Here is a 15,955-nt window from a genome sequence, read left to right on the forward strand (position 1 = left end):
TGGCAAAAACAAAATTCTACTAGTTCTGAAGATCAACGAAGAAGCATCAGGTTGTCGGCTTGCTATAAAAGCACGCGCATGCAAAATACCAAGCCTATTCTAAATGCCAAGAAAGCAGGAGAATTTGCTAACTTGCTATAAATGTCAAACCCAATTGCTAAACTGTTGGATAGGAGATTTGGAGAGTTTTGGCAAAAAACAAGAATGTCAAACCTATTTGCAAAACTGTTGGAGTTGCTCTGAGCACTCACAATGCAAGACTCTATCACAGAGTCCAAGACAATTATTTACATATTATTTATGATATTTTGCTGATGTGGCAGCATATTTATTGAAAAAAAGAGGTAAAAAAAATAAGACTCCAAGTCTTATTTAGACTCTAAATCCACATTGTTCGAGGTAATAAATAACTTTAGACTCTATGATAGAGTCTGCATTGTGAATGCCTTATAGATCGTTCTACCCAACCTTAGAGAGAGAAAACACATGCAAAGCATGCATTAGGTGTATATATGTCCAACAGGCCGTGCCTGCCGCAGGTCGTCGCCGCTATGGGCCGTCGTGCCTAGCAGGCCGTGTCTATACGGGCTTTGTGCCTAGCCTTTAGCTCAAGGTACAGCCCGTGTGCCGGTTTTCGTGCCGTACCAGGCCGTCAAGCACGGCATTTTTCCCGTGTCATGCCGGCTCACGGCCCGTCAAACCGAAAACAGCTTATTTTTATCAACATTTTCACCAAATGCTAAAATATTTCATCATTTTCGCTAATTGCTCAACATTTTCACCGGTATAACAATTGACAATACATATATACTAGTCAGAACTACACAATAGGTCAGTTTCATTGGGCCGATACTGGGCCGACTGTTGGAATGGGCCATGCCCGAGCCACGTCGCGTGCCTGGGTGGCGGCCTAGGCACACCTTGGTCTGTCGGGCTGGTCCGAGTCATGCTCGGGCGGGGCCATGGGCTGTATGGCCATATATATTAGGTGTTATTTTTATTCAATCTTATATTCCTACAGAATGGATCTTTCATTTTCATGTGCTCCAACAAACAACCTTTCACTCAATATTTCAACGTTTTACAAGCATCTCCAACAGTTAGGCGTTTGTGTTTGGTATTCTTGTTTTTTGTCAAAAATCTTGAAAACACGTATCTAGTGCATCTTGGATTGGCATTTTGGGCAAATTACCATTTACCTAGTCAAGCCACGCATCTATGCGAGCTGGCGGAGCACTTGGCAAACGCGATCGCCGTGAATCCCGCGCTACTCCCTCGCTACTCCCGTGGCACCGTGACTCTTCGTGGCATAATGTTCCGCGAAATGGACTCTTCCAGCGCCATCTTTTATTTGTCCCGATCTGGAGTTCCCATGCCGCCGTTCTGTGTCTTGAGGACAAAAGTAGCTAAGGGGATCACCAAGGAGTCGAGGGGATCGCCAAAGATCGAGTCGGGGGGATTGCCGGTTTGTTCCATCTTCATCAAGGCAGCAGGTAGGGTTCAAGTACTTCATATGATCCACTCTGTTTTATAGGTTTCGATTGTGGCTGGCTAGGGTTCTATGGGTAGGGGATGTGTCCGTGCCTTTGTCATATATTTGATTAGTACTACGTATGTGTTCCTCCGCGCGCGAAGAAGAGGCGTGAAAGGAAGTTGCGACCGGACGGAGAAGCACGCGCTGAAAAAATTTCGCGACAAGTCAAGTTGGGTCCATAATTTGGTAAATACCAAGTCAATTTTGCAAAATTCTTGAAGCTGGCTTATTTTTCTCCTCCCCATTTCATTTTGGAAGTTGGCAAACTACAATAAATGGCAAAGAAAAAATGTCAAACTGTTGGAGATGCTCATATGCATCCCTATACTTTTCCTATGTTTTTTCTATTCCTATGCTTCTTAATTCCTGCATTCCAAAGGGCCCTCGCTCATTTTGCACTATTACGTTATATAAAATAAACAAAATGGAAACTGAGTGCAAAGGTTAATATTTTTTTTATACTAGGCCCACGTCTTATCTTATCTTATCTTATACTCTTAGGCCAGTCTTAATGGGGTTTCATTAGAGTTTCATGCACATACTGATGTGGCGCTATATTAATGAAGAGAGATGATAAGAGTTTCATGGGAGTAGAGAGAGTTTCATCCCCATGAAACTCCTATGCACTGTTTCCAAAATATTAATGTGTTGAAAACTGTGTCATGAAACTCTCATTGAGGATGGCCTTATAAAGCTAAACCCCACTAGAGAATTCTCTAACATGCAAGCTATCCACATCAACAATCCACTAGAACTTGCAATTATAGCCAACTAGCACACATAATTATGATAGTTATCTCTTCATCCACTAACATGCATTTAGTTGGCCAGCCAAACCATTCATCAAAATTAATTTAAGATAGTTTAATCTATTTAACTATAAGTATAAATAGTCTAATTTTTTTTAAATTATCTAGGATCCCCGCAGCAACGCGTGGGGTATTCTTTACTACTAAACATGAACTTTTAATACGTAAATCTTTTAAGATTTACCACGTGCAGGAGCACAATGCCACCAATTGATCCGTCAAATGTGACCCAGTTATCTGGTGCTGCATGTTTGGGCTCATTTAAGTTTAATCTCTTGCCCAACTAAACTTATTTGAGATTTGAGATCTACGATTAGTCGACTAAAACATACCCAAAGGGGCTACTTTGGCTAGCTTGAACTTGGTGAGACTATTGTTAAGGAGCTGACTAGAGGATATGAATAGTCATTTCTAAAACTTATAATCGCTATATCTAATAGAAACAAATGTGGAAATATTAAATTATTCGGTCTAACCTCCACTACACCCTTCTATGCTCACAAGCACCTTACAAAATGATCCTAATATATGTTTTACCTAAGGTGTAGAGCTAGTATGAGCATACCTAATAATTCTAGCTAGCGAGGTTACAAAAACCTATTCAACTAGACTACTAGGCACACTGAGAGCTCCTACACATACTAGTGATCACAAGCAAAAAGCAAGCTACACTAGTACTACAATAGCACTACTCAACTAGAGGGCTACACAAGCACAACTAGAGAGTTACAACAAAACTATGATACTGCCCCTTGGGCAAACAGTGCAAGCTATTGCTCCATTTCCTATCAAAGGGTAACCACCGGACTAATCCGGTGGCTAGTCCTAGCCTCTACTGAGTGATCTTGTGCACCTCTCAATGTACCGCATGGTCTGGTGCCCTCTGTAGGGTACCACTAGACTAATTTGGTGCCTATAGAGGCACCCCATTTAGCTTCATACTTTTTCAAATGCACTAAATCCCAAATGTTGTCCAACATTACAACAACTCATTTGGCCCTAAGTTAGCATTTTCAAATATGCTTTGGAGGATTTGCACTTGCATCTCATCATGTCACTAGGTCTAATGCATATATGCAAAGTCATTTCACAACTAGGGGCACTTAGACAATTGTTATGCACTAAAGATTCCCTATTTATTAGTATGGTTATCTATCCTAAACCTAACCACATACTCAATCGCATCTCAGTCAGAGAAAACAAAATCTAGCATATACATTTGCCTTTGGGTTTGTTCCCACCTCATCCCCATCTCCAAGTGTATGAGTATGCATCATTTTGAATGATCACCCTTCATAAATTGTTATGCATTAAATTTTCAAATAAAGACACAGTTTTGCATGACAAGATGAACTCAAATGAAAAAGTTGTCAACTACAAAGTTTCATAACTTTTCGATATCTACAAAGTTTATTTAGGGAGGTTTTTCCATCCGAGGTTGTTTAAAAAATCAAATTTTCAAATTTTCAAATAAATATGTAATTTTGCATTAGAAGATGAACTCAAATGAAAATATTGCCAACTACAAAATTTTATCACTTCTCAAGATCTACAAAGTTTATTTTGGTTATTTGGTCATTGTTTTATTCAACATGGTGATTCTAACATTTTTCACAAAACTTATATATCTCTCTTCTAGTTTCATAAACTATAAAAGAGAGATGTAAAATTTGTGAATAGATTTATTTTCACTTTGTCAAATGAAGAAATGAGAAAAAATAAAGGTTGTAGATCTTTAGAAGTTATACAACTTTGTAGTTGAAAACTTTTTAATTTGAATTCGTTTAGGGCTTCAAAATTCGATTTAAAATTTTCTTTGTCGAGTGTTTTTTTTTACACTCGGCAAAGAAGGTCTTTACTAAGTATAAAAAAACACTTGGCAAAGAGGCTTCTTTGTCGAGAGTTTTTTTTTTGTCGAGTGTTTTTTGGGCAAAGAGCCGAATTCTGGTAGTGATAGAAATGAAAATTACTACTATACAAAAATGATAGACCTTTGCCATGACACTGACGAGACGGCAGACCACTTGATATGACTTAGTGTCTCTATGCTAAACGAGTTCTAGAAAATATTATTACTCTTTGGGCCGCCTATCCACACCTTTTACCTCATCTTTGGACTAACAATAATGAGACATTTCACGAGCGGTGGACGACCCTCGGCTTGAATATTGGAGAGTGTAAAGGTGTGTTTGGTTCTAAAATGGTCTGATGGGCTTTCTAGCATTTGATGTAGGAGTACTTACTAAGGCGGCCTATCATAGCCTCTTTGGGCCCAGGAAGCAGCATCCCCTCCTCTACAGTCCTGACAAGTGCATTGGGCCAGCTGACCTCACGTACCTCCCTGCCTAGTTGTGGACTACAGCCTGGCAGGCTGGCACTGGCTTTGGCTGCTCCATATCGTGACAAGATGGTCAAAGAATATTCATGTAAATGATAGAGAAAACCGAACCGACTGCTCTTAATTCACAATTTCACACTTAGGAGTCTTGTTTAGTTCACCCCAAAAGTCAAAAAAAATTCAAGATTCTCCATCACATCGAAACTTGCAGCACATGCATGAAGCACTAAATATAAACAAAAATAAAAACTAATTGTACAGTTTACCTGTAAATCGTAAGATGAATCTTTTGAGTCTAGTTAATCTATGATTGAACAATAATTATCAAATAAAAATAAAAGTACTACAATACAAAAAACCAAAAAAAATTCAGAACTAAACAAGACCTCATCGAGAATCCCCAATTTCATGCTGCACGCACACAGATTTGATTTTAGCATTAGTGTATTGCAGGTAGCATAGCTTAGCTTGTTGAAAAGATTTGAATAATACTAGGCTAATGGAGACACCTCCAAGCTGAACATTTGTCATGAAAGGGACAGGAAGGGTGGCGGCGTTGACCCAGTCCACAGCACGCCTCCGTTGTGTGCTCTACCCAAATTGCGTACTATGTGCCACTCTACTCAAGAAAACAAAGTATAAATACTTTAAGGATTAAACCAGACATTTTTTCCCGAACCAAATTAAATCAAACTAGTTATACATTAGGAGCTAATTATTATTATTACACTCTAGACATTATGCTTTTTGACTCACACTTGTTATATATCTTAGACGCTAATTATAATATTACCCTATGTGTTTCACCCATATTTTTTGACCTACCTCACATGATGTGGTGTATAAAACATTATTCGTTCCAACAACAACAGTGCTAATGCTCGGATACACCCGCATCCGAGCACCCACGCTTGAACCCCTTTTCTGCACATGCACTCCACATACCACCCAACCCCACGTGGCGGCGTGCCACATCCGCGTCCGGACGCCCGCGCTTGTACCTCTTTCCTGCGCCTGTACTCCATGTACCGCCCAACCCTACGTGGTGCCTACCCCCCACCTGACCCCACGCGACATCTGCAGTAGTTTTTTAGGGAAGTTGTGGAAGAAAACACCATGGATGATGGACGGACGGCGACTGTCAACGGCGGAGCACAACAGAGTAGGGGAGGTTTCTCATCTCATTTCCTTATCCGGCCGTCGGCGCAGCGGAAGCGAGGGACGTGGGCACCATAATAAAAACCAGGACATGCTATTGGGCTGGTCAAGAGGCCCAGGAAGAGGCATTTAGACGAACATACGCTCTACACACGTCATTATCGTCATGACAAATAAACACATGAACATGTAAGGGGCTATTGTGATCTTACCCTTGTTTTGAAGTCCAATTATAATTTTACTCTCGTTTTTATCACCGTTGCGATTTTACCCTTACTTTGTAAAAACAAAGCTTTAGTTTACCCCTACTCTGTGAACAACGGGTAATGGTGTTAAATGGGTTTGGTAAGGACAAGTTTGCCCTTGCGAAAATGCTCCTACTTTTCTGAGTACATTGTGATTTTACCCCTACTTTTAACTCTATTAGTTTTTTGTGCAATAAAATAAATAAAAAACAAAAAATCTTCACAGGAAGACCAAAAGATAATAATAACCCTTCCCTATTCTCTCCTCTATTGATTCCTTTCTCCTGTTCTACGACCGAAACCCTTCATCCCTCGCGTACTCTTGTACTCCTATTCTACGACCAAAACCCTAGCATGTTGAGCCTAGTAGGCAACAAGAGCGGCTGGGCAGCTCCTAGCGCCGTGCGGCTAGGCCCCTCAAGAGGCCACCCCCTCAGTCCCTTGTGGTTAGGGACATGAGCGTCACGACGCCCCGTGCGGTGCGAGCGGCTATCGAAGGTTGTCGTCGTGGGTCCAGCGTGTGGCTCGCCTGATGGTGCGGCTGAGGGTGCGCGGGACGAATGCGTGGGACGACTAGCTGCGTGGGTAGGTAGGCGGGCGACCATGGAGTCAGAGGGTGGCAGGTCTAGAGCCAAGGAGTTGGTGTCCATGTACATTTTTTCAAGTTCCGAGTGTGTATTGGTCAATTGTGGAACAAATTAACCTTGGGATTTTAGGCAATTACGCTAATTTGGTTTCATTTGCTCTAATTTGTAGGCAAAATCATATGAATTGGAAACATGAAGAATCTGGTTGTTAGGGTTCTGTCATTTTTTTAGTTTACGTGATGGGGGACCAAAATCCTAGCAACAGGGTAGAACCTTGCCTACTCAAGTTGTTGACATGCATAGCTTCAACCTGCTACACTTTCTTTTGATGTGATATTATCTATCTATATTTGCATGCTGCGTGAAATAATATGTAACAAGTTGTCCAGTGTTGCTGCTGATTTTTTTCAAAAAAAACAGGGGTAAAATCACAATGTACTCAAAAAAGTAGGGGCATTTTCACAAGGACAAAGTTGTCCTTACTAAGCCCATTTAACATCGTTACTCGTTGTTTACGGAATAAGGGTAAACTGGAGCTTTGTTTTCATAAAGCAAGGGTAAAATCGCAACAGTGACAAAAACGAGAGTAAAATCACAATTAGATTTCAAAATGAGGATAAGAACGCAATAGCCCCAACATGTAAATATAACCATAGGTACATCTACAAGTGTGGTATATACATATGGAGCTATGCACTATAGTAGTAGTATAACAAGACACCTCAGTATGTGTATCACGCACGTTGCCAGTTTTTCCACTTTTGTACACATACACGGCCACAAAGACACCACTTTCTACGTGTAGCAGGCACAAATACATACTCATGTTGTGGTGTGCCTGTGCCCAAGAAAGAGGCTCCTCCCTTTTCCCTCTCCACCTCGCCATGCTCCTCGCCTCCTCTGCAGCTCTACAAATTCGGCGTCGCTACTCGCTTCTTCCCTCCCCTCCCCACCTCAAACATCCCGAGCCATGGCGCAGACACGCGTGCCAACGTCTATCCTCCTAGCGGCACTCTCCATGCCTGCATCCTCCACCTACCGCCGAGTCCCCTACGCCTCCCCACCTCAATGGTGATGGCCCAGAAGTCATCAAGTCCACCCACCCCAACACACAAAGCGGTCATCCCCAACATTCCCACAAGTGGAAACCAACATGCAGCAAGCGATGTTGATGATGATATAGAAAAGCGCTGCATTTGTGCATCACGTGAGCTAGGAAAGGGACGCACACTCCCATTGATAGCTTAGTCCTCCGACTGCCCTAGCTTCCCGTGCTCCGTGACATCCTGAACAAAAAGCAACAGCAAGGACTGCATTGGGATGGTGGTGGGAGGAGTTGGTCTTTGTGCTGTCAAGAGAGCGGCGACACGGGCCTACCTCGGCACCATTGGAGTGAAACGGGGAGTCGACGACGGTGTGTTGTTCCTTGCGTGCGCCAGCAGGCTCCATCTATGGCGGGCAGCCCTCCCTCTCTGTTGATTCCCTACAAAATTGGGATCTAGAGGCGGTGGTGGGGTTTTGGCTCGCAGTGCCACAGGCCACGTGTGAGGGCAGCGTGGGCACGACAGCGCACGGTGGTTAGGGTTTACGGGCATGTGATTGGTGGATGATCGGTGATTGGGGAAATGGGAATTCGGGTGGGGATTTCTGTGGGATTGGCATGTGGTTAGTGGAAGGAGGAGGAGGACGATGTTTTGAGCTTTTGTTTTCTTAGAAAAAAATGAAAAAAAAACAATGCGGGAGATGGAAATCAAACCGGGTAGAGGGTTCGAACTGTAGGGCGCGGGCGTGGGGGCTGGGTGCACACTTAGAGTTGGGAGGGATGGGAAGTACCATATACACAATCCTGTGTGTCAGATCTAAGTGAGTAAGGAGAGAGGACTCAAAATCAATCTGGATGGTTCATTTATATAGCGTTGTTTTTATGGGGTGAGTGGAGGGGATCATCTCAATGAGGGAGGTTTTTGTGTAGACTTAGCACATAAAAAATGGTGATTTTAGTAGGGTATATGAGTGGGTGATACAATAATCATGCACTAAGAGGGCAAGTTATTCCTTCTATTCACATCCTATTTTTGAAAAAACACCTTTTTCATACGAACTTAGATGGAAATGAAAATTACTACTATAGAAAATGGTAGACCTTTGCCAATTGCCATGACACTCACTACTACAGGATTTATTTTGGGCGACGTTTTCCTTTTCAGAATGGAGGCGGGCGCACTTTGTGCCTACCTCCATTGTTCCTGCCATGACCAGGCCACCTGTAGGCCTGCGTCGGTTAATTATTAATGGAGGCGGTCACCTTAACAGGACTGCCACTGTTAATGCATATTAATAGCTCTTATGTTGTCCACCTCGATTGAAACATTAATGGAGGCAGTCGCATTATAGTAAATACCTCCATTAATATGTGATTAGCAGAGGCGGTCAAGTTTGCATTGCTCGCCTCCATTGTTCCTGTGGCTATAAACGTACAGCCAGCGACCCTTTCTTTCTCTTGGCGACACATCTTCCAAATTTTGGGTTTTGAAATCCAATCCAAAACCCTAAAATTTGAGCAAAAACTAGGGGAGAAGTTTTGCTTTTGATTTGTTCAAGAAGGACACCACAAAAGGTTGACACACATTCTCCAAACTGTATTCCTCTATCTTCTTCATCATTTAGGCTCTCTAGATATAGATAGATCCATGGAGAGAGAAAATAGTGGTTTTTTATCTCTAGATCTATTATCTTGTTTGTAATACTTCTTTTTTGTTGGGCAATAAGGTTTGCAGGTATAGATAGGTCTGAATGGATGTACCAGATGAAGCGAATGAAATCACAGTACATGATTCATGTGAGGAAGTTTATTGCAACCACAAAAGCTCATTGTTAGAGTCTAGATCGGATGACAACCATATGTCCATGTTCTTGTTGTAAGAACATGAAGCCCACGCAGACAGTGAGGTGCAATTTTGCTTGATTAGGTATGGTTTTCTTAAGGATTACATGGTTTGGACTTATCATGGAGAAAAAGAAAAGGATGTGACTTTGGGTGATGCATCCGGAGGCAACTTGACAACATCAACCGCAGAGCATGTAAGATGACAACCTGCCTCCTCATCGACTACACCAGCAGCCAACGATGACAATGTTCGTGATTATATCACGATAGAAGACTTACTCCAAGATATGCCTGCTAACGATGATGGTGGTGGGGATGGTGATGAGGATGCTGCTATGAAGGACCCTGAGGGTGTAGAGCTTATGGCAGAAATAGCTAACTGCCTTAATGAAGATGACATTCTGTTTGGTAACTCGAGGTGGCTGGAGAATTTCAGAGAGATAAAGCAGGTTGCAATTGACCCTCTCTATAAGGGTTGTGCAAAGCATTGGACGGTGCTACGTTTTGACCTATAGATGCTGATATTGAAGGCTCGGCATGACTGGTCTGACACTAGCTTCAATGACCTCATGAGTGTCCTTGCTGACACATACCTAGATGAAAACAAGGTTCCTGCCAATACCTATCAGGTGAAGAAGCTAATCCAACCAGTGGAGATGAAAGTTAGGAAGTTTGACGTCTGCCCTAACCACTATATCTTTTAAAACATTAGTGGAGGTGGGTAGTTATAAAGGCCTGCATCTATTAATCATATTAATGGAGACGGTCACTATATAGTGCCTGCCTCTATTAACCATATTAATGGAGGCGGTCGCTATATAGTGCCCACCTCCATTAATACGATTAATAGAGGCGGGTAGAGTAACCGCCTCGGTTATCCATCAATTAACTAAGGCCTTTCATTGGAGTTGGTTGGTTGTGCACGTCTCCATTAACCAAATACAACCGCCTCCATTAAAGTTCCTGTACTAGTGACTGACGAGACCGCACACCACTTGATATGACTGAGTGTCCCTAAGCTAAACGAGTTTTAGAAAATATTACTGTTTGGGTCGCCTATTCCACAACTTATACCACATGAGTGGTGGACAACACTATGGTTAACTATGGGAGACTGTAACAAAAGCCCATGATCCTCATTCTACTATATGGCATCCTAACACAAGGTAACATCGGTGATGTCAATTAGCGTGGAGATAGAAGTGGGTGCAAAAATATGGGGCCTAGCCGGATGGAAACACATAGTGTCCTTATACAATAGAGAGTAGCGTTGTATTTACTTTTGAATTCTTTCTTTTTCTTAGCCCTTTTTAGGGTGCAGTTTTTGCTCTATTCACTATAAAGAGAAATTGGCACAACTAGTGTTGGTTTGTTTAAAAAAGATAGAGCTAGTAAGCCAGATGAGACATATAATGTTGTATAGCTCATCACTTTTCATTTGAAGTTATCTGAAGCCCAGATGAGACATAATGTACCCATGTTGTAATCATATATTATTTAGGCACAAAAATAACTAAAAAAGGTTGAACTATAAAATTACTTCATTATTCTAAACTCGTCGATGGGCTTTCGAGAACATGATGATGTGCTTGCTAAGGTAGCCTATCATAGCCTCTTTAGGCCCAGGAAGCAGCATTGCCTCCTGTACAATCTTGACAAATGCATTAAATCGGCCCAGCCGACCTGACATACCTCTCTGCCTAGTGGCAATGTGACAGTGGCTTTTGTTGCTCCATCTCATTACAAGATGGACAAAAGAATATTCATGCACATAAATGGATACCAAAACTATTTGGCAATGACTTTGTTACCAACGACCGAGTTATAACCCACCTCTCTCTCTCTCTCTCTCTCTGGCGATCGGCGGCCTCCTCCTCAGCACCCGGTGGGAACCTCCTCCCCGCCTCCAACCCACCTCCTCCCCATGCCTGCCTAGATCAGACGGTAATGCTAGTGAGGTAGGCCTCTTTCTCCTCCTCCTCCTAGATCTATAGATCTACTGCTTAGGGTTCCCCAACTCTGGTGGCTTACAAGCAAAGGTTTTGGGAGGTAGGTCGACCAAGCGGTGGGGATGTCATCGGTGGGCGGTTTAGGGGCCCTGGCGGCGGTAGAGGCGACCAGGCTAGGTTAGGGTGGGGACGGCACCATGGCCAAAGGTGGTGGTGGCGGCGGCCATGGCGGTGGTTGCGGAGAAGGGTGAGGGGAAGAAGGTGGTGTCGTAGGTGAGCTAGGGCTTCACAGAGGTCCATGGCCATGGCGATGGCTGCGGGGACAGGGGGGCGAAGATGGCGCCGTGAGCAACCTAGGCATTCGCTAGAGCTCTACGGCCATGGCAGTGGCAGCAGCCACAAAGCTCCACTGAAACCCTAGCTCGCCGCGGCGCGGCGATGGACAGGAGGGAGGGGGTCCATGAGGAAGAAGATGTTGTGATATTTTTTTGACTAAGAAGTTGTTGTGCTGTGCTGTGCATGCGTTTAAGAAGCTGTTGTGATGTGTTGTCCATGGACACTGTAGCACTTTCGTTTGTATTTGATAAATATTGTCCAATCATAGACTAACTAGGCTCAAAAGATTCGTCTCGCAAATTATAGGTAAATTGTGCAATTAGTTATTTATTTTATCTATATTTAATACTCTATGCATGTGCCGTAAGATTTGATGTGACGGGGAATATGAAAAATTTTACAAAATATTTTGGGAACTAAACAAGGCATCGATGTGACACCCAAAAACTTCTCACCCACAATCAATGCCTTGTTTAGATGCAAAATATTTTTAGATTTTGACAATGTAACACTTTCATTTGTATTTTACAAATATTGTTCAATCATGGACTAACTAAGCTTAAAAGATTCGTGTCATGATTTACAGATAAATTGTGTAATTGGTTATTTTTTAATCTATATTTAATGCTCTATATATATGCCACAAGATTGAGCATTAAATATAGATTAAAAAATAACCAATTTTTTAATATATGTTTAATGTCAATCTTGTGGCATATATATAGAGCATTAATATGCCACAAGATTTGATGTGACAGTCAGTTTTCTATGTGTCCGACTCGTTTAGTTGTGCATTAGGACTTTGTGTCTTGAACTTTCCTTGAACAAGCTGAAGACGGCCATGGCTGGACTCTCAAACATCTCCTTCGACCCCGGGCTCAAGTTTGGCAACCAGATCTTTCAGCGCTTTGGCTGCTCGGTGAGTCCAACCCCCTCCCAGTTGTCGTCTTCATTCAAGCTGGTTGCAAGTTTCGGCCGTTCTGCCATTCGCCTCAATGAAGATTTAGTTGGTCTCTTACTGCAATCCTGCCTAGGTGGACACAGTAATGATTTTCATGTCAAACATTTATCGGGTTGGATGTTTAGCTTTCAAGTTTCCTACAAAATTTGGTTTCTTGATCAAAAGCCTAGGTTCTTTTTCTTGCCAATTGTTTGCTATCCTCTTCTTCCTCTAGGGGAACGGTGGTCCAAATTGGCTTAGAGAATTTCACCTTTGGATTGATGAACAAAATGCCGAATGGACCACCGTCTCCCGCAAATCGAGCAATTCTCATATTGCTCCCAAAGGCCGGAAAAGCTATGCTGACAATGTCAAATCAACCCCGCCATCTAGAAGATCAGTATTCAAACGTCTTCAATACCCGGACAATTACGCTGACGCGTTCTTGGATAAGAATCATAGCAATCCTTTCTCTAATTCTAAAACGGTTCATTTTCGCCAGAGTTCAAATTCAAATCCAATCTCATCGGCTCAACCCCGCCATTCTCGCCCCCCTTCAGTTTGGAGGCCCAAATCTCACGCTGATTCTAAGGCGCCTCAAGCGCCTCTAGAAAAACAGACCCCGGCTCTTTCGGATCCCAACAAAATAGTCTATGGATCGCTGAACCGCTGCCCACGCTGCCTGGGCCTAGGCCATGACCGGTTTTTGTGCAAAGGAGATCTCCGTTGCGAGGTTTGCTTCGAGTATGGACACTCGCGTATATCTTGTTTCTCCAAATCCAAATCCCAAAAGTTTCGGCCTGTTACTGTTAAGGAAGTTGAAGGGGCGCGAGTAAAGGCTATATATATGCCCTCCTCGAGTCTCACGGGTGCCTCTACCCAGATCTTCGCCTCAACACCCCCCCTAACAACACAAGCTACTGTTCCCGAACTCACCTCGAGCTCTCCGATGGCGAACTTTGCCGCAGATCCCAGGCCCTTCATCCCTAAGGGCTTTGTGCTGGATGAGGTCCAGGCGTCCCCGCTCCTGCGCCATGAAGTCTACATCACTGGGTGCTACAACAAGTCTAACGAGGACCTGGCGATCGCGAAGCTCACCCCCCCCCCCCCCCGCCCCCCGTGCACAAGGCTGATTTTCGTCTGCTTGCCAGAGAGCTGAAGACCTTCTTCCACGACGTCCATCAGGTCTTCGGTACAAATATCTCTCCCTGCCCTATCGGTGACGCTTTTATCAAGTTCAGCAATCCTTTTGAGCGTGATAGGTTTCTGGGTCCAAACTTTGTGTTTGGTAACTACATTCTGCACTTCATCCGGCATGACGAGGCAGAGAACGCCAGGGCCTTTGCCATTGATCGTGAAGCCATGATCCTATTCCTGGCCTACCCAGAGGACCTGAGGCACACTCAGCATGTTGCAAAAGCAGTTTCGCAGTTTGACATCCTGATTGGTTGGGACGACACCCAGCCAGGATGTGTCACAGCCAAAGTCTATCTCAACGATGACGCCAAGATCCCTTCTTCCATCAAGTTGATCACTGGCCTCCACCCCAATGGGAAATCTTGGACTTCACCTTGCTATATCTTAAAGAGAAGCAATGTCACCCTACTGCCAGATGAGGAAGGTTTTGTGATGATTGGTCCTCTTCACCCCTTCCCTACCCCGGCTCCTCGCTAGGAAGGACCGGTCCCGCCTGCCTACCCAAGCGCCAGTCCTGTTCAGTCTGCGGCTGGCGGCTCAAACTCGCCCAATAACAAAGAAGCTACTAGACCGGGAATGATGCAGGGTCTTGAAGCCAAGGATGGAGATGCTAAAAACACTTCAAGTGCTTTTGTTTTTTAGGACAGGTACCAACCAATCCCTCCAGGGTTCACCAGAGACAGCCCTAAGGTTAAATCCATTGTGGTGGCAGCAAACAGAGATAACTCCCCTCGTGGTCCTACGGTAAAGCTGAATATGAATTTTGACATCAATAAGGTACTTGGCTTCATCTCCAAATCCCCTGCTCCTAGTGCTTTTATCTTCCTGAATCATTTGGATATTAACCCTGATCTTCCCATCCCGCCTTATTTTTGCGACTTCCTAACTCTGGCCTGGTTGGCCTTCCTCATCCCTGATCAGGACATGGACAAGGCCCCCTCTAGAGCTGAGCTAAAGGAGATCACTGAGGAGGAGGTGATGGAAATCTTTGGAAATCAGTTCGTCTAGAAAAAGAGAAAGCTCTCCAAGACCAAGCAGCAAGTACATGATCGCCACCTCAGCCGCAGCAGGCGGAGCGCCATCAAGCAAGACGGATTCAAGAAAGACGTGCTCCACCCACTGCCCCTGGCTATGATCCCGGCTTCGCCGAAAGCGCCAACTCCCGAACCTGCACCCTACCTGCCAATGGAAGTAGCACATGGGATTGCCACTGGCTTCCTTCAGATCCATCCTAGCGATGCGTCTGCGGCCATCCTTAAGAAGGACGTCGATGGAATTTGAAGACCCTGGTCCATGGTTGTTGCACTCTAGGCAAAGAGTGCTTATTTTGCTTAAGTTTAGTAGCTTGCTCTCTAGCATCAAACTCTTGTGTTTCTCCCAGCTTGCACGCTGGCTATCTCTAGTCGTTCACTTTGTTACTTGTTTGTCTCTGGGACACAGACTCTTTGTGTTGGTTGTCAACGTTTATGAGAAGTTTGGTTTGTGGTACCCCGTCAGAATTCTTAATCACTTCAAGCTATTTGAAAGGTTTTCAGAGACCATTACCCCCAATCCTTTTACTGTCTACATAATGGCTCTGTACGAGAATCTCTTTGGCTGCAAGCCCTCAGAGGTTTCCCTGACTCCCTTGGGGGGTCAGGCTGCTTCTTTATTTTTTCCACGGTCATCGATGAATAATTCTAGACAGTTTAACGTCCTGGTGTGGAACATAAGAGGACTAAACTCCCAGGCCAAATGGGATGCAATCAGAACCAAGATAGATGAAAGCTCCTGCCAAATCCTCTGCCTGCAAGAAACCAAAAGAGAATCCTTCAATAATCTCTATCTTAAGAAATTCTGTCCAAAACACTTGAACTGTTTTGCCTTCTCACCTTCAATTGGTGCACCAGGAGGAATCATCACCATCTGGAATGGTAAATTTTTTGATGGATCAGTAGTGCACTCGAATGGTTACTGTGTCACAATCAAATTCTTA

The sequence above is a fragment of the Sorghum bicolor genome, chromosome 5 (genome assembly GCF_000003195.3).
Source record: "Sorghum bicolor cultivar BTx623 chromosome 5, Sorghum_bicolor_NCBIv3, whole genome shotgun sequence".
Classification (NCBI taxonomy): domain Eukaryota; kingdom Viridiplantae; phylum Streptophyta; class Magnoliopsida; order Poales; family Poaceae; genus Sorghum; species Sorghum bicolor.